The sequence below is a fragment of the Mus caroli genome, unplaced genomic scaffold (genome assembly GCF_978045245.1).
Source record: "Mus caroli unplaced genomic scaffold, Mus_caroli_1 scaffold_2, whole genome shotgun sequence".
Taxonomy (NCBI): Eukaryota; Metazoa; Chordata; class Mammalia; order Rodentia; family Muridae; genus Mus; species Mus caroli.
In genome coordinates this window covers 3,998,992-4,018,615 of record NW_028227257.1, presented here as the reverse complement: position 1 = coordinate 4,018,615, position 19,624 = coordinate 3,998,992, and the positions used below count along the sequence as shown (strand labels likewise).

Sequence of the window (19,624 nt, the reverse complement as noted above, 5' to 3'; positions counted from 1 at the left end):
TTTCCCCTCCCTTCCCCTGGTTTGTGGTTTTTTCCTTTAAAAGCTCTGTAAAACTTCAGGCCGGGGTCGAAACTCCTCTACTCCCGCCTGGAGCATGAGTCTCGACCCCAGCATGCTGGCCTGAGCTCTCGTCCTGTCTCGTTCTGTCTCACTTTCAATAAACTTCCTCGTGTGATCACAAGAACCGGTCTCAGTGTCCTACTGGGTGCGCGGCGGTCCCGAGACTTGAGTGAGGGTCTCCCTACGGGGGTCTTTCATTTGGGGGCTCGTCCGGGATTTGCGCGACCACCCAGGGGTCCTAGACCCACTTCGAGGTAAGATTCTCTGTTTTTGTCACAGTGCTGTATCTGTATTCTGTTTAGAAATCTGGTGCGATCGCGGTTTCGGTTTTTGCGGACGCTCAGTGAGACTACGCTCTGGGAGAGAGAGTGGTGTGGATAAAGGGTAGACGTACCCAGGTGTCCACCGTCCGTTCGCCCTGGGAGACGTCCCAGGAGGACAGGGGGAGGACCAGGGACGCTTGGTGGACCCCCGTGGGAAAAGTCAGGAGATAGTCCTTCTCCTTGACGATCTGTGTCAGCGTTCTGATTCCAGGCCGACTGACTCTTTTCAGTGCCTTTGGTCGACACAAGGTCGACGTCGGTTTTGGTTTCTCTTTTCTCTCGTGTTTGTGTCTGCTTTTATTGTGTGTGTTGTCGAGCTCGAAATGGGACAGACAGTGACGACCCCTTTGACTTTGACTCTTGATCACTGGACTGAAGTAAGGACTAGGGCCCACAATCTGTCAGTAGAAGTTAAGAAGGGACCTTGGCAGACTTTTTGTTCCTCCGAATGGCCGACCTTCGGAGTGGGTTGGCCACCGGAGGGAGCCTTTAACCTGCCTCTTATTTTTGCTGTCAGGCGCATTGTTTTCCAGGAAGTAGGAGGACATCCTGACCAGGTCCCCTATGTCATCGTCTGGCAGGACCTGGTCCACAATCCACCACCTTGGGTTAAGCCTTGGGCCGTGGGGCCCTCCGGAATGACGGTGGCAGTCGCAGAAACTAAACCCAAGCCAGCCCGACCCTCGGCTGGTCCTCCGACACCCCCGAAGATCTACCCTGAGATCGAGGACCTTCCGTGGGCAGAGTCGCAGCCGCCCCCTTACCCTCTGCCACGGCCGTCTGCACCCCCTGCCCAGGCCCCGCCACAGGCCCCTATTGAGAGAGACGGAGCGGTAGGGCCTGCGGCTGGGACACGGAGCCGGAGAGGTCGTAGTCCGGAGGGGGGACATGGACCTGATTCCACTGTCACTTTACCCCTCCGTGCCTATGTTGGTGGCCCCCCACCAGGCCCCGACGAACTTGCCCCATTGCAGTACTGGCCTTTTTCATCAGCTGATCTGTACAACTGGAAAACTAATCACCCTTCCTTTTCAGAGAATCCCTCGGGCTTGACTGGGCTTCTCGAGTCCCTCATGTTTTCCCACCAGCCCACTTGGGATGATTGCCAGCAACTTTTGCAGGTTCTCTTCACCACGGAGGAGAGAGAAAGGATCCTGCTGGAAGCCAGGAAGAATGTCCCAGGACAAGATGGGACCCCCACTAATCTCCCCAATCTTATAAATGAAGCCTTCCCCTTGACCCGTCCTAACTGGGATTACAACACTGCGGAAGGTAGGGAGCGTCTCACGGTCTACCGCCGGACTCTAGTGGCGGGGCTCAAAGGGGCTGCACGGCGACCCACCAATTTGGCCAAGGTAAGAGAGGTTCTTCAGGGTCCAGTGGAGCCGCCCTCTGTTTTCTTAGAACGACTAATGGAGGCTTACAGGAGGTATACACCGTTTGATCCCTCCTCAGAGGGACAACAAGCAGCCGTGGCTATGGCTTTCATTGGTCAGTCAGCCTCTGATATCAAGAAAAAATTACAAAGATTGGAGGGGCTCCAAGATTATACTTTACAGGATTTAGTGAAGGAAGCTGAGAAAGTGTATCACAAGAGAGAGACAGAGGAAGAGAAACAAGAGAGGGAGAAGAAAGAGATAGAAGAGAGAGAGAATCGGCGTGATCGCCGCCAGGAGAGAAACTTAACTAGGATTTTGGCCGCAGTAGTAGGTGAAAGAAAGTCAGAGAAAGGACAGTCAGGGTACCTGGGCAACAGGGCAAGAAGACCTCCAGGAGAACGGAGACTTCCACTTGAAAAAGACCAGTGTGCTTACTGTAAAGAGAAAGGACATTGGGCCAGAGATTGCCCCAAAAAGAAGCCAAGAGGACCCAAGGTGTTGACTTTGGGAGAAGACTAGGGGAGTCGGGGCTCGGATCCCCTCCCCGAGCCTAGGGTAACACTCTCTGTGGAGGGGACTCCTGTTAATTTTTTAATAGACACGGGAGCAGAACATTCAGTCTTGACTAAACCGTTAGGACAATTAGGAAATAAGAAGACTATGGTAATAGGAGCTACTGGCAGTAAATTTTACCCCTGGACCACTAAGAGAGTTTTGGAAATAGGAAAAAATCAAGTAACTCACTCTTTTCTTGTGATTCCTGAGTGCCCTGCGCCCCTTCTGGGACGGGACTTGTTAACCAAACTAAAGGCTCAAGTTCAGTTCACCTCAAAGGGACCAGAAATCACCTGGGGAGAGACCCCCATAGCGTGTTTGGTTCTAAATCTAGAAGAAGAGTATCGCCTCCATGAGCAGGGTCCCAAGCAATTGCCAGACCCTGAATGGCTATCTGCTTTTTCTGAAGTCTGGGCTGAGCAAGCAGGAATGGGATTAGCTAAGCAAGTACCACCGGTCGTGGTAGAGTTAAAAGCTGATGCCTCCCCCGTCTCGGTCAGACAATACCCTATGAGTAGGGAAGCCAAAGAAGGCATCCGGCCGCATATTCAGAGACTGATAGAGCAAGGAATTCTAGTGCCTTGCCAATCCCCTTGGAACACTCCTCTCCTGCCAGTACGAAAGCCTGGGACTAATGATTATCGACCAGTGCAAGATTTGAGAGAAGTTAACAAGAGGGTGCAGGACATTCACCCTACCATTCCAAATCCTTACAACCTACTAAGTTCCCTCCCACCAGAGCGGACTTGGTACACTGTTCTAGACTTAAAAGATGCCTTTTTCTGCCTTCGATTACACCCTAACAGTCAGCCATTGTTCGCTTTTGAGTGGAGGGACCCAGAAGGAGGACACACGGGCCACCTAACCTGGACAAGGTTGCCCCAAGGATTCAAGAACTCCCCTACTCTTTTTGATGAAGCACTCCACCGTGACCTTGCGCCTTTTAGGGCGCAGAACCCTCAGATTTCTCTCTTACAGTATGTAGATGACTTACTGGTTGCAGCCTCAACTCAGGAACTGTGCCTTGATGGAACCAAGAAGCTCCTGAATGAATTGGGTGAGTTGGGGTACCGGGTATCGGCTAAGAAAGCTCAGCTATGTCGCACCGAGGTGACCTACCTAGGATACACCCTCCGAGAAGGAAAGCGATGGCTCACCGAGGCTCGGAAAAAGACTGTGATGCTGATCCCAACCCCCACCACCCCGCACCAAGTACGTGAGTTTCTGGGGACGGCAGGCTTTTGCAGACTCTGGATACCAGGGTTCGCAACACTGGCAGCCCCTCTATATCCACTTACTAAAGAGAAAGTCCCATTCACCTGGACTGAGGAACACCAAAAAGCCTTTGACAGCATAAAGGCAGCCTTGCTTGCAGCCCCCGCTCTGGCTCTGCCAGATCTGACTAAGCCTTTTACCCTATATGTTGATGAGCGGGCTGGAGTAGCCCGCGGGGTTTTAACTCAGACTCTGGGGCCCTGGAAGCGGCCAGTGGCCTACCTATCTAAAAAGCTCGACCCAGTTGCCAGTGGCTGGCCCTCCTGCCTGAAAGCCATTGCTGCAGTAGCCCTGCTTGTCAAAGACGCTGACAAGCTTACTCTGGGTCAGCATGTGACTGTAATCGCGCCCCATGCTCTGGAGAGTATTGTACGGCAGCCCCCTGACTGGTGGATGACCAATGCCCGGATGACCCACTACCAGAGCTTGTTGCTAAATGATCGAGTAACTTTTGCTCCACCTGCCATCCTCAATCCTGCCACCCTCCTCCCCTTGGTGGATGACTCTGTTCCTGTACATCGGTGTGCCGATGTGTTGGCTGAAGAAGCAGGAACAAGAAAAGATCTGACTGACCAACCATGGCCGGGTGTGCCAAATTGGTACACAGATGGCAGCAGCTTCGTGGTGGAGGGAAAAAGGAGAGCAGGAGCGGCAGTGGTAGACGGAAAGAAGGTAATTTGGGCAAGTAGCCTTCCGGAAGGGACTTCAGCTCAGAAGGCTGAGCTTCTGGCGTTGACCCAGGCACTGCAGATGGCTGAAGGTAAGGCAATCAATATTTACACTGACAGCCGCTATGCATTTGCCACAGCCCACATTCATGGGGCCATCTACAAGCAAAGGGGACTGCTCACCTCAGCTGGTAAAGATATTAAAAACAAAGAGGAAATCCTAGCCTTGCTAGAGGCTATCCACCTGCCAAAAAAGGTGGCTATTATCCATTGTCCAGGCCACCAAAAAGGGCAGGATCCTGTGGCCCAAGGAAATCAGATGGCTGATGTAGCAGCAAAGCAGGCAGCCCAGGGGGTGATGGCTTTGGCAGGAAAGAGTGGGCCCTCATCAGGACCCTCACCAGTGACTCACCCTGATTGTATATTCTGCCAAAAGGAAGCAGTCTTGGTGGGGGGAGGCGAGCCCCAGCCAGGACCTCATCAAGCAGCTCGCCAGGACCAAAAAGAAGAATATGATATCAGGGAGCTCATCTGGACTGCGGACCGGCTTCCTTATTTTTCTCAAGAGCATATCGAGCTATCTGCCAAACAGGGGAGAGAGTTTGTCCAGAAACTGCATCAATTCACCCATCTAGGGGTTGACAAACTCTTGAAACTTATTAAAAATTCCAGGTATCAGATCCAAGGATTAAATGCGGTGGTACAACAGGTAGTGGAGTCCTGTCGGGCTTGTACGCTCACTAACGCTGCCCGACCTTATAAAGAACAAGGAAAAAGGCAACGAGGAAACCGTCCTGGAGCTTACTGGGAAGTTGATTTTACTGAAATCAGGCCAGGAAAATATGGTAATAAATATTTGCTAGTATTTCTAGACACTTTCTCAGGATGGGTTGAGGCGTTCCCTACAAAATCTGAGACGGCGCAGGTGGTTGCCAAGAAAATTCTGGAAGAGATTCTGCCTCGGTTTGGGATTCCCAAGGTAATTGGCTCGGACAACGGGCCCGCATTTGTTGCCCAGGTAAGTCAGGGATTGGCCTCACAGTTGGGGACTGATTGGAAGTTACATTGTGCTTATAGACCCCAGAGCTCAGGACAGGTAGAAAGAATGAATAGGACTCTAAAAGAGACCCTAACTAAATTAGCCCTTGAGACCGGTGGTAAAGACTGGGTGACCCTCCTTCCCTTTGCGCTCCTTAGAGTCCGAAACACACCTGGACGTTTCGGCCTCACCCCTTATGAAATCCTGCATGGGGGACCGCCCCCCTTGACCGAGTCTGGCGGGATATTGGATCCCTGTGCTGACTCTTCCTCACCCTCTGCTCTGTTTACTCATTTAAAGGCCTTAGAAGTTGTCAGAACACAGATCTGGGACCAGATCAAAGAAGCATATGCACCAGGGGCTACAGCAGTGCCCCACGGGTTCCAGGTTGGAGATTCGGTCCTTGTCAGACGACATCGAGCTGGTACTCTTGAGCCCCGGTGGAAAGGACCATACCTGGTGCTGTTAACAACCCCCACGGCAGTAAAGGTAGACGGAATCACCGCCTGGATTCACGCCTCCCACGTCAAAAAGGCTCCTAGCCAGGATAAAGGCAACCATGAAGACAACTGGATGGTGGCAGCTACTGACAATCCTCTTAAGCTTCGCTTGCGTCGCAAGAATCACCCAAGGCCTGAAGGACCACAACCCACACCAGCCTCTGACCTTAACTTGGCAGGTTCTCGGTCCTGATTCGGATCAGGTCTTGTATACCACCTCCAAACCGGCACCACCAGGGACGTGGTGGCCAGACCTAGCCTTTTGCCTCAAACAGATTATTCCAGCTGCTAGAAGCACTCCCCCTAATATAGTAAGAAGTTATGGGTTCTATTGCTGCCCAGAGCACGGTAAGCGGTCCGAGTGTGGAGGGCTAGCCTCCTCTTATTGTGGCCAATGGAGTTGTGTTACTTCCAATGACGGTGATTGGAAATGGGCTAGTAGTCATGCCCCTGACAAGGCTGAGTTCTCTTTCCAGAACACAGGGCCTGGACCGCATGCCATAATGGAACTGTATGGAAGAACTGACTGTCGCTCTGATGATCTAGATAGAATACTGATCAAATTTACAGACACAGGGAAAAATCAGGACTCCAAGGCATGGATAAGGGGCATGCGATGGGGAGTAGTTTTTTATGACTATAACGGGGAGCCTGGATCGTCAGTCATAGTTCGTTTGAGCATCAGTAGCCCCCCAGCCCAACCAGTAGGACCTAACTCTGTTCTAGCTGAAAAGCCCTCAGTACCGCTTCCTAAACCTACTCCACCAGACAATTTGGCCAAGACTCACACTCCTTCCTTAGATCGGGTTACTCCCAGGCCCCCAGACACTGAGAATCGCTTGTTTAGCCTAGTACAGGGGGCATTCCTGGTCCTCAATCGCACTAATCCCAACATTACTCGGTCTTGCTGGTTGTGCTATGCCTCAAGCCCCCCTTATTATGAAGGAATTGCTCAGATCAGGACTTATAATAAAACTTCAGACCACTCTCTATGCCCTTGGGGGGAGAACAGAAAGTTGACTCTGGCAGCAGTCTCAGGAAGTGGACTTTGTTTAGGTCAGGTACCTCGTAACAGACAGCACCTCTGTAACCAGACCCAGGACGTCCAGTCTAGTGAAGGTGGTCAATATCTAGTGCCCCCCAGGGACACAGTATGGGCTTGCAACACAGGTCTCACTCCTTGTGTGGCTACTTCTGTTTTTGATGGTTCCAAAGATTTCTGCATTCTGGTTCAACTTGTTCCTAGACTCCTGTATCATGATGACCGCTCCTTTGTAGATGAGTTTGATCACCGAGTCCGCTGGAAGAGGGAACCTATCACCTTAACCTTGGCCGTACTTTTTGGACTAGGAATAGCCGCTGGAGTAGGTACAGGTACCGCTGCCTTAATTCAGACCCCCCAGTATTATGAAGAATTACGTGCAGCTATGGATATTGATCTTGGAGCTATAGAACAGTCTATAACCAAATTAGAAGAATCTTTAACTTCCCTGTCCGAAGTAGTTTTACAGAACAGGAGGGGACTGGACTTGTTATTCCTTAAAGAAGGAGGACTCTGTGCTGCCCTAAAAGAAGAATGTTGCTTTTATGTTGATCATTCAGGAGTAATCAGGGATTCTATGGCCAAGCTCAGAGAACGCTTAGATATGCGTAGAAGAGAAAGAGAAGACAGACAGGGATGGTTTGAAAGTTGGTTTAATAAGTCTCCATGGTTTGCTACCCTTCTCTCTACTATAGCTGGGCCCTTAATAATTCTTATGCTCTTACTTACTTTTGGACCGTGTATTCTCAATAGACTAGTGACCTTTGTAAAGGAAAGAATAAGTGCTGTTCAGGTAATGGTCCTGAGGCAGCAATACCAGTTTTGGCAAGAAGATAGCATCTAGCTCTAAGATTAGAGCTTTTCACAAAAAGGAGTGGGGAATGAAGAATGGAAAATTCCTGGTAACCTGCTAAAGTCATAAACACTTGAGTCATAGGCATCTGGTCCCCAGGCCTCAGCCACTCCCGGGACATACCTTACCTTTCCTGGAACAATCATAATGTTCCAACGACCTCTGTAGAATGTCTCAACGCCCCAGAAGCATTGCCTAAGGTAGCGCATGATCGATGATCTAATTGTTGAAAATATTTATGATTTCCCCTCCCTTCCCCTGGTTTGTGGTTTTTTTCCTTTAAAAGCTCTGTAAAACTTCAGGCCGGGGTCGAAACTCCTCTACTCCCGCCTGGAGCATGAGTCTCGACCCCAGCATGCTGGCCTGAGCTCTCGTCCTGTCTCGTTCTGTCTCACTTTCAATAAACTTCCTCGTGTGATCACAAGAACCGGTCTCAGTGTCCTACTGGGTGCGCGGCGGTCCCGAGACTTGAGTGAGGGTCTCCCTACGGGGGTCTTTCAAAAGCAAGTATTAACTACATGGCATAAGGAAAGCCTGAACTACAGATGTTGCTGTAAACAGACAGATATGTAAAATCTTTAGAAATAGGAATGAAACTATTAATTTCTGGGAAACATTGGAGAATAGAAACAAGAGATCAGGGCACCTATGCATAAAGAAAATGGAATTTAAAAAGTAATACCAAGGGCTGGAGAGATGACTTAGTGGTTAAGAGCACCGACTGCTCGTGCAAACGTCCTGAGTCAAATCCCAGCAACCACATGGTGGCTCACATCCACCCATAATGAGATCTGATGCCCTCTTCTGGAGTGTCTGAAGACAGCTACAGTGTACTTACATATAATAAATAAATAAATCTTTAAAAAAGAAAAAAATTTAAAAAAAAGTGTCACTGTACTGATTAGAAAAAGATCAGGCCTTTCTTGGTAGAAGGAATGGCATTAATGAGATAGTGATTGACCTTGCCCCTATGTGCTTTGTTAACTACTGAGATCTATAATCTGACACACACAGAGACAGCTAATGGCATGTGTTTTACATTTCTGACCTCAATTAAATATGTCAACAAGGATTGCACAAATCTACATAATACAGATCCTAAAATGGGAATTCATTACCCACTGGCTCAAGCTAACCTGCCCAAATTAAACACCCACCAATCTAGTTTTACTAAATTACATGCATAAATGAATACAGTCTGTAAAATTACAAAATCATTCTCACTCCCTGAATCAGGTCCTTCTCCATAACAGTGACCCCGGCAGCACACTCCCTTTTCCTTTGGTCTGTGAACTAGCTCTTTTCTGCACTGTTTTACCTGACAGTGTACACAGTTAGCTGTTCCTCTGGTTCTCATCCTACCAAGTGTATTTCCACACACAAGCCCCTGCCACAAAGATTTTGTCCAGATGCTGCCAGACAATAAAGTTATTCAGAGGCTACAGCCGGGTCCAAGGAGAGACTAGGTCCACAAAGGAGGGCACAGGTGGCCCCATATTCCTGGCTGATGCTTACCATCCATGCGCTGATAAGATCTACTACACATGCATCCTTCGATAAGAAGCTTGCTCCCCCATCTTTATGGGAGATGACTTTGCACTTACCATGTCTTAAGTTCTGAGCTTGCCTGAGCTACCTTGGCAGCACTCACTGAAGACAGTAAGAACGCAACACATAGAAACACTCAGGTCACCTGAGATACAGAGAGGAGCTCCAGGGCTTAGTTCCCGGAAGAGCCACCTCCTCTTCTGACTGGCAGCTCCGTGTGGGGGTGCTGATTGGCTACTGAGTCTTGAATGACATGAGCACCACCCTTAAGGTTAGAGTGTGTTGAAAGGACACAGCTTAGTGGTTCCAGCCTGGGCCACTCCTTTTCCAGATCTGTGGCTTTGTAGGACAGTAGCAGGGAGGGGCTAAGATTCGGGATCAATGCTGCTTATCTGCCTTCTTCTCTCCTTTGTGGGCAGTGCCCTTTGTTCACTGCTGTGCAAATTTAGAACTTGCCTGATGTCTAAGCACTGCACTCAGGAGGCACTTCTCCTTCTTCCTCCTAGAATCAAGCTGAATAGCTTGCATAGCTCATCAATCAGCTTACATTGGAGTCACCAATTTGTCCCGCAAGTGGGCGGTTGGCCAGGATATTAGCAATTAAAGAAATTAGAGATTTTAGGAAACAAGAGTTCGTTCTGTTACTTCTGACTGTGTTCAGGTCAACTGCAAGTATGTTCCACGTATGGTTATGAGCAAACTACAGCACAGAGCAGGAAACACAAGACAGATATTGTGGCCTTGCTGGCTTTCCTGGCCTTTGTGGCCATCAGGTATGGACAGAGAACCAAATCAGAGCACAGAGGCAGGGAGATTACTGAGTTTTAGGATCGCCAGTACTGACCTCAGAAATGGGGGTCCAAACACTGCCTACAGGAGTTTTTGGCCCATTGCCTCCAGGGACCAGAGATAACTTCTGGACTGAAGCAGCAGTATTATAAAAATACTGCAGATCTATTCACATATTATAGACAATGTTTATGCAGGAGAGATTAGAATTATCGCTGCCCCATTATAACTGTACCTGCTAACAAAAGAATTGTTCAACTTAATTTAGTTTCCTTGTATCTGCTAAATGTGTGAGAGGACAAGGTGGCTTTGGTTTCACTAATGTGTACTGGGTCCAATCTGTTGCTATTTAGAGACCTAACCTTAAATTACTAATAGAAGGAAACTGTTTGGAAGAATTAGTAGGCACTGGAGCTGATGTACTCTCTCACCTCCAGAGGACTGGTTATTCCAATGACTCAAAATAAAGTTCAAAACTTAAGATATATGAAAGGATAATGAACCTAGGACTTAAGAGGACATTCAAAACTGGCTTACCTAATTTAGCTGACATTTCAAAAAATAGGTGTAAGATTATTATTGACTTAAAATATGAGTTTTATAGTATTCCTTTACATCTTGAGGGTTGTATAAGGTTTACATTTGATTCATCTGCTTGTAATTTTTAAATAAGCCACGAAGTGATATCATTGGACTCCCTTCAATGGAATTGCTCAAGGAAGGATAAGTAGCCCTGCATTTCGTCAAAAATTTGTTTCTGCTTCAATATAAGAGGTTAGGACTTTGAATCCTACTGTGTGTATTGATCATGATATGGATATTTTATTAGACGATCCCTCTTAAAGAGTTTTACTACAGGCCTTTGTTATGATACAAAAAGCTTTAAAATCTTGGAGAAGAAAAGATTTAAAGACAATATCCTTTTCAAGATTTGGGGCATCTGTTATACACTAAAGAAATCATTGCCCAGAAAATTCAAATAAGAAAAGATAGTTTACTTACTTTAAATGATTTTCAAAAGCTGTTAGGAAATATTAGTTAGCTAAGACCTCACCTTAAGCTTGCCACTTAAATGTCTGTTTGTTTATCTCAAGGGAAATGCAAATCCTAATTCCCCTGGAAAAATAACTGATGAGGAATGAAAAGCTTTGCTGAAAGTAGAGGAAGCTATTAGCCAACAACAGATATATAGACTAAGATCAATTGTTGACTATTTCACAGCAGTCTTTTTAGCAAAAGGGACCATTAATGTGTATTCATCTTTCTTCATGTCCAAGTATAGTTTGCACACCCTACTATGAAACTGTAGCTATGTTGATACAGAATTGTAGGATAGAATCACAAAAGTATTTTGGAAAAGAACGTGATGAAATATTTATTTCTTATTTCAGCTTTGAAACTGGTTACTGAAGAATGCTTATATTTAGTCTATTGAATGTGCAAACATTTTAGGCAAATTTGATAATTGTTATCCAAAAGGCAAGTTGTTAGAATTTGCCTCTACGCATACTTTTGAATTTCCTGTAAATTTACTCATGCAGCTGATAGAGAATGCATTTATTGTGTTTATAGACAGCTCATCTCAAGGGAAGGTAGCATGCGTTATTAGATCATATGTTTATTTTCTTGAGTTTCCCCACTGCTTCACAAATATTTGAATAATGTACTATAGCCACTGTTTTTGAAACGTTGAAAAATCAAGCTTTGAGTTTATATACTGATGGCCAGTATATACCTCATGGCTTACAATTGCGTGACTTTGTTCCATTTTTAGTTACTGCTAATACTCAAATTTTGGAATTATTTATGCAAATGCAACTTAATTTAAGAGCTTTACTGTTCCTTAGGTTATACGACATTTAAAAGCTCATACTGGGTTGCCCAGACCCCTTAATGAGGGCGATACCACAGCAGGTTTGCATATCAGGCAGAGTATAGGCATTACACTGGAACAGTTCAGCCAAACACTCTCATTCTTTACATCATTAAAATACTAATAGGTTGAGACAACAATTTGATATTTCTAGAAAATGTGCATGTCAATTTATAAAAACTTGTCTTCAGTGTCCTCAATTTCTTCCTGTACCACATAATGGTGTTAATCCTTGAGAATACATACCTAATCAAGTATGGCAAATGGATGTTTCTTATGTATCTGAATTTTAAAAATGCTAAACAATGTACATATGACTATTGATACCTTCTCAGGCTTTCTATTTGCAACCGCTTTAACAGGATAAGCAACTAAATATGAAACTAGTCATTGCCTACATTGTTTTTCTATACTGAATGTTTAAAATGACATGAAGACAGATAAAGTTACTGGCCATTACAGTCAGGCATTTGTGATGTTTTGTTAACAATTTAATATTTGTCATATTATTGGGATTCCTTATTATTCTCAAAGAATAGGTATTGTGGAGTGCTACTCTCTCCAGTCGAGTCAACTGGATAGGCCGAAAGGCTTAAAAGTCACTCATGAGGCAAAAGAGCTTCAAGGAAGCTCTCCTCCTGGAGTCTAGCGTTCCCTACCCATACAGTAATTTTTCATTCCCGAGTTCCATTCCCGCGTTAGTCTAGTGTATGGATCCACATGCTCTCTTTCAATATTTTCCTATCATAAGTGCCTTTTAAGATTGAATTCTGACATAGCTAAAGCAGTCTGCCAGTGTTCCAACAATCCTAGTTCGTCCTTAGCAAGACCTTGGGTTTGGAATTCAGTACTGCCCCTGGTATTACACTATCTCTTTGAGTAAAAGTTAGGTCACTGCCCTTCACAGGAATCTACCATCACCTAGGAAGAAAGGAGTTTCTGCCCGTAGGGGAAACCAGAATAGATGCTTAGAATTATAGCTGAGTTACACCTATTTACAGGAATTTACTATGGTTTAGGAAGCAGATCGGGCTGTGGTTTTAGAGTATTGCATTATTCATGAGATGGTTAGCTAGAACGGAACTCCCTAGTTAGAACCATGACTTGGGTGTGAAAGCCCTTGCCCTAGGAGTGAAAAGTTCTCACACCTGGCTTCTAACACTATAGCTGACCTTAGATAGGGCTGACTTTGTCTCAATTATTTTATTGCCCAGTTCCTTCCGATCTTTGCGCTTTCATTCCTCTGTTCTGTGTAAGAATCATTAAGCATCCGGTTACCTCATTTGTACCTTGCAGCTATGTCACCCAACTTTTTTTTATTGTCTTCTGTATAAAAGTCTGAAGCTTGAATTGTAAATTACATTCAGATTCTACACACAACCTCTCCTGTGTGCATCTGTCTGTCATTCATCCACGCTTTGCCCACCCGCGTCGAGAGACCCCATTCCACACAGACACAGGGACCCAGAGGGTCTGCGGCAGTGGAGCACTCCCATGGAACTTTAAAACAATTCTCAATTTAGCACAATCTTCAATCATCTGGTGGGAAAGTCTCAAGGAGGCATCATCTGAATCAGGTTAGCCTTTCACAGTAGCTGTGGGATACTGTTATAGTTATATTAATTAAGATGAAGAGACTTAGCACGGTAAGTGGCTCCATTTCCTAGGCAGGGACCCTGGTTGTAAAAGAATGGGGACAGTGAACTCTGCACTAGCACAGATGCTCTGAGCGCTCTCTGCTCTTGACTGTCCATAGGTGTGCACTCTGGTCACAGGCTCTTGACACTGCAACATTAAACCACCATGGACCATACCACGGAACTATGAGCTAAGATGACCCTTTCCTTCCCATTTGCTTTTCCTGGGTTATTTTATTGTAAGAATAGCATTGAGACGTACCAATACATTTAAACATTTTGTTTCTCTTTTGAGGATTTTTAAAAAATGAAACATAAAGTATATATGGCATGAAAGGCATTGTCCAAAGAATGCCAAGTGCACACATCTCACTAGTCTATCTCTTGATGGAGAGCCTCCCTCAGTCTCACTCTCTGTCAAGCATCATTCATTTCTCCAGCCAGGAAACAGCAGATTCCTACTATGCTAACCCTGGCTTGACCTACAGCTGTATATTACCTCCAATCTGAAACTAACTCAGAAGGAGGTTATGGGACTCACAGTGCTCCCAATGGGGTTGTATAAAGATGAACTAGTTCCTGAGGGAGAGATGACTCCCTGGTAGCATTACCTGCAAACAGTATAGCAAACTCCAGGGATTCAGCTCCTCTAAGGCATCACCCATGTTGGGTTGCTTTGTTAGTGACTCAGCTAGCTGACTATATCAACCATAATCCGAAAAGCTCAATAATAATTTCTCTCCCATTCATTGGGCTTGAAATCACTTCAGAGACAAAGTTTTGGTTGTTTTTGGGAGTTTGAGAGAAGCAAAAAAAAAAAAAAAAAAAAAAGATCAAAGCCACCCAGAATGAAATGGCTCCAAATATTGGCCCAGCTAAGGTGGAAAATGAGAGGAACACTTTTTAATCTCCCTATGTCGGGACAAAAGATGAAATGTGACAGGCTACATTCAACTCCAAACCCTGCATTCCACTCCTACCTAGCTCCCTCTCCCCTCCTGCCTCCCTCTTCCCACTAGTTCCCTTCTTAATCACTTGCCCCCCCTCCTCCCAGCTATCTCACTGTCCTCCCCATCCTGCCTCCCACTTCCAACACTGCCTTTCTCACTATGATGGATTTCCAACAAACATGGGCCAAGATAAACCTTTCCTTCCCATAACCTAAATTTTTTTTGGGGGGGGTATTTATTTGCAGCAACAAGAAAACCCACTGATGCTCCAAAGCAATACTTGGGTGGAGCCATCTCCTATCTCTCAACATGCTCTATCTGGAAGGAAAAGAAGTTCCTTCCCATCTCCCCAGGATACATTTAACAACAAACACCCCATTAAAAACTTGCTGGTATCATTGTTCAGGGTCAGTGCCTTGGGTAGTTGACACATGAGAAGCTCCTGTGACATTTTGTGAACTGTCACTGCCATGGAGCCAGGATCCCACCTCAGTGTTGGGACATCAGAGCTGGTGCTAATGTACAGACTTCAAGGATGTGCCTGTCTAAGATGAAAAGTGGATGCAGGAAGGACAAGGGCAAAAGTGACAGAGTTTGTCCAAAGAAAAACAAGGCAGGGGCTTCTCAAAAAGCTAGCTTGCCATTCCCCCCTCACCCCCCCCCCACTCCCATTCCCTGAAAATCCCACAAGTAAGGAAGGTTTTGGTTGCCCTCTTGTGGCGACCTCAAATATTGCTCAATGTTTTTTCGTTGAGTCATGCAGGTGATACCAGCTAGAAACAAGGTGTGAAATAAAACTATTTTAAAGGTTTCTGTGTTTTCAAATAATTCATTTAACTTATTAATAAGAAAATCTACCAGTGATTTTATTTGTTTAAAATACCCCTGTGTTCGGGACGTATTTCAGGTCATCACCATACTTGATTTCAAATTATGCTACAAAGCTGAAGTAATAAAAGTCAGAATGGTACTGACACATAACCAGACACAGATTGAACTACTGGAATAGAAGATCCAGATATAACTGCATAAGGTCACATTATCTCTGACAAAGACACACACACACACACACACACATACACATACACACACACACATTCATACATGAACCCCACTCACATGCCCTCACACACACATACATGCACATGCTTATGCACCTGTCACATGCAGAAACATACACACATGCATCTCCCATTCTCGGTCACAAGCTCACACCCACATATGCACACATACTTACACATAAACGTGCTAACACACAAATGCAAACCACATACCTGACCCTCACTTGCACACATGCTCCCTTCCACACACATACAAACACATACACACAAGAAACTCTTTCCCCCACATGCTCACACAAACACAAATGCACCCCCAAAACAACTTCACAGACAGACATTCAGACATGCACTGCCCCATATTCTGATATACACATTCACACATGTAACCCAAGCACATTTGCTCACAATCACATGCACAAACACCGGATGACACACATACATGCACACATGCACACACACACACACACACACGCATATGCACGTGCAAACCCTGTGCTCACACATACACATGGACCCTACCTACATGCTCAAACACAAACAGGATCACATACATCTACACACACATGCAAAGACACATCCCCACAGTATACACATTCCTACATGCACCCCTACATCTGACAATCAATATTCAGGAAAAAGAAGCCAATCTTTTCATCCTGCACAGAACTTAATTCCAATTGGATCAAGGACATCAACACAGGACTTTGTACTCCAAGGCTGCACCAGAAACATCAACAAATCTGCATCAACATAGAAGTACAGGAGAGGAATTTGTAAACAGGACCCTGGTGCTACAGAGGATGAGAGCAATTACTAACAAAGGGGACCCTATGCAGCTGAACACTGAAGTGTCAGATGAGTGAAGATGAGAGGCTCACAAGACAGGAGAGGCATCTCTGCCAGATGCTCATCTGAAAGAGAATCATAGATAGAATATACAAAGAACTAAAAAGAAAGTCTAACCATTAAGAACCTTTAAAAATAAATGAAAAAAAAAAAAAAACCGGGCCCAGAGTGGTTAAAGAGATGACTCAAAGAGTACTTTGGGGACAAAATTTTGTTGACTATATATGCCTGGATTGATTTTTGGGCTCTCTTTTTACCAGGCTTCTTCTGGTTTGTAGAAATGCTATTGCTGATTTTTTTACCAGGAAGGGCCTGATCTTTTTCAAATCAGTACAGTGACATTTTTTCAATGATATTTATCTTTTTAACAAGCCAATTTTTTGGTATTACTTTTTAAATTTTATTTCTTTTATGCATAGTTTCTTTAATCTCTTACTTGTTTCTATTTTCCAATATTGCCACAAAATTAAGAATTTCATTCCTATTTCTAAATAGATTTTATATATGTCTGTTTAGAGAAACATCTCCTGTAGTTCCTACTTTCTTTATGCCATGTCATCAGACTGACTTTGAACTCCTAATCCTGCCTCTGCTGCCCAGGGCTTGGAAAACAGTCCTACAGCTCCTTTCAAGCTGGATTCTGACTGATCAGTGAGACAAAAGACACCAGGGAATGAGTGTTGTTTGACCTCCCTGAGTTACAGGGTTACAAATTAGGGGATTACAAATAAAGAGGGACAAGTATAAGGTTGAGTTCACTGACCAACTTTGAAGCTGGTATACTTGTAGCACAGAAAAGGAGGAGGAATAAGGTGGGTGAGGCCTTTCTGCTTTGGCAGTAGTTGACATTCACCGTGAGGAGTCAAGGAATCAATTTTACACAATCAGTAAAATTCCATACTGGTCATCTTTGGGCATTTTCCAGATTAGGGCAATGAGAAATGAGATCACAGGCCCTCCCTGTGACAGCATATTACTGGCATACCTCACCATCTACCCCAGTAGTAGGGCTGCCAATCTCCCAGCTGCCATTCCTTATGAAATCCAATTATTTGGGAACTAGCCTTTTCATCTATCCTTAATCATCCTGATCTGGCTCTTGCTTCTCCCCTCCTTCCTCTCTCCACAAGGTCTCAGGTCATGTCTACTCTATATTATCCCAGGTATAACTGGGTCTGGCTATGTTCACTCTTTTGTGTATACTTTCTCCTCCACCATACCTAGAAGCAGTGATGTCGTTACATTTTATTTCTACTTCTTCTTCCTTTTTCTCGCCCATTAAAGGCTTCTAGTTTTAAAAGTCATAGACACTTTTACTTTTAAATTATTGTTAATGTATGAATTTGATTGCAGTTTGGCTGCAGGACTTCCCCAGTAAGAAGTAGAGATGACTGCACTGGGTATTGCATGCATAATTGAATATACAAAAAAAGGACCTGGGCCTTTAAAGTGGAAAATACTTGGTCTGCAGGGCTAGAACCTTCTTTTAAATGTAAATATTCCAGACTAGGTCTGTGTCTGCCTGTACATTGGAGCAGTAGAGCTTGGAAGGTTTCAGCTGTCTGAGTCATTTGCTCTGTGATCCAATAGTGAAGGAGCTGCTGTTGCCCTGAGGCCCAGCTGGGTTTTCCAAGCTAATGAGGGACTATGGGCAGGCCTAACAATCAGGAACACTAGGGGAAGGTAGCTTGCAGGTTATTTCCAGGATTCTCCTCAGATATATGTGTTATAAGCTATCTGGAAGACCACAGCCATCCCCAGTTAATGTCCATTGACAGTACAGGAGGAGCAAGTCTGCCAAGCTATTTGTGTCCAATCTCCTGGTACTAAGATGGACTGTGGGTCAGAGTGTGGTTCTGTTGGTCCATGTGGTGATCATAGCAGAGTTCCTTTTCCTTTGACCCTTGCTGAGTGTAGATATACAGGGGTGTGTGGGGAAGGCTCCGTAGCTCAGTGAGTGGCAAGGTGTGGAATTTAAATGTGACTATGCATTGTGTATATACAGGCATTGCCTTTGGTGTGCAGTAGCACATCATGGGAAAAGCGATGGTTTGCTTTCTAGAATTCCTGACCTTTCTGTATTCAGTTTTGTGTGACTAATTTTATAAATAGTTTAGAAGGTAGTAGTAAAGAGCTGATAGTGATCATCCTTCAGAAATATTTGATTAGATTCCTTTTACCTTTCTATTCCCTATTGTTAAAATGGCATGATTCACAGAACTTCAATTTTTGTTACAAAAGGAGCTTCTGACATGCAGAAGTTTCTCATGTGTTGATGGTGCTGGGTGTGTGGATAGGACAGATTGGAACATGATGCATATGGAAGGAAGCAGACATTAAATTATCATTCAGCATTGTTTTGTATATGGGCTCCTGTGGGCCTGGTTTAGCCTGAAATTACTAAGGGTCATGAACAGCTATAGAACCATAGCCCAACTTTCTGATCATCTCCAATGACAGAGAGAGCTCTAGAGCATGGGATCTCTCAGTTTGGAAGACAGATCAGTACTAACTGTAGGGTCAGATTTATAAAAGTTTAGGGGTCACTTTGAGTTATTTTTATTGGAGACAGGAAATATGATTTTATTTTATTTCTATACACACACTAGCACAGGTAACATTGGTCAAGATCACATTGTTCCTCATGTATTTGCCTTAGTTATTGAAGAAAAGTGGAAAATTGCTCACATGGAAATGGGCAGAGGAAGCTTTCCCTGATAATGTCTTTTAGTTCTATGAGCTACTATGAGCATTCTGTCGAGGGTAACAGATAGTGGGCTTGGTCTTTGGCAGACTGCTTAGTCTTCAGGAGGACTGGCTATGGTTGAAAAGGGTATGTCTGCCCTTTCTTGAGGTCTAAGACACAGACATGTGGGTAGAATGGAAGGGGAGATTGAAATGGTCTTTTGTATCTACAGGTGGCATGGACAGGTGAGAGGAAACTGCAGTCCTAAGGGCACTCTTGCATATTGTGTCTCAGGCAGCAAAAATGGGGAAGGTCTAGCAGCATTCTACATGGTTCCATGTATTAACATCTTAATACTAGGACATCAGGTTCCCAGAGATCAGTTATTTACTTAAGTTTTTGTTGTCCAACTGTGAAAGACTGGATAAAAAGTACTATGTGGGTGGGCAGGGCAGTCAGCAAATATTCTTTTTGATGTACAGCTTTACTCTGTTTTCTGTATCATGTTTTTTTTTTTATGTACACTAATGTGGGATCTTT

The 19,624-nt window shown here is 44.9% G+C and overlaps 1 pseudogene; it reads left to right on the top strand.

Moving 5' to 3' along the window:
- Positions 1–706: 706 nt before the first annotated feature.
- On the top strand, positions 707–7,685 carry LOC147005702 (MLV-related proviral Env polyprotein pseudogene; annotated as a pseudogene).
- The last annotated feature ends 11,939 nt before the right edge of the window (positions 7,686–19,624 follow it).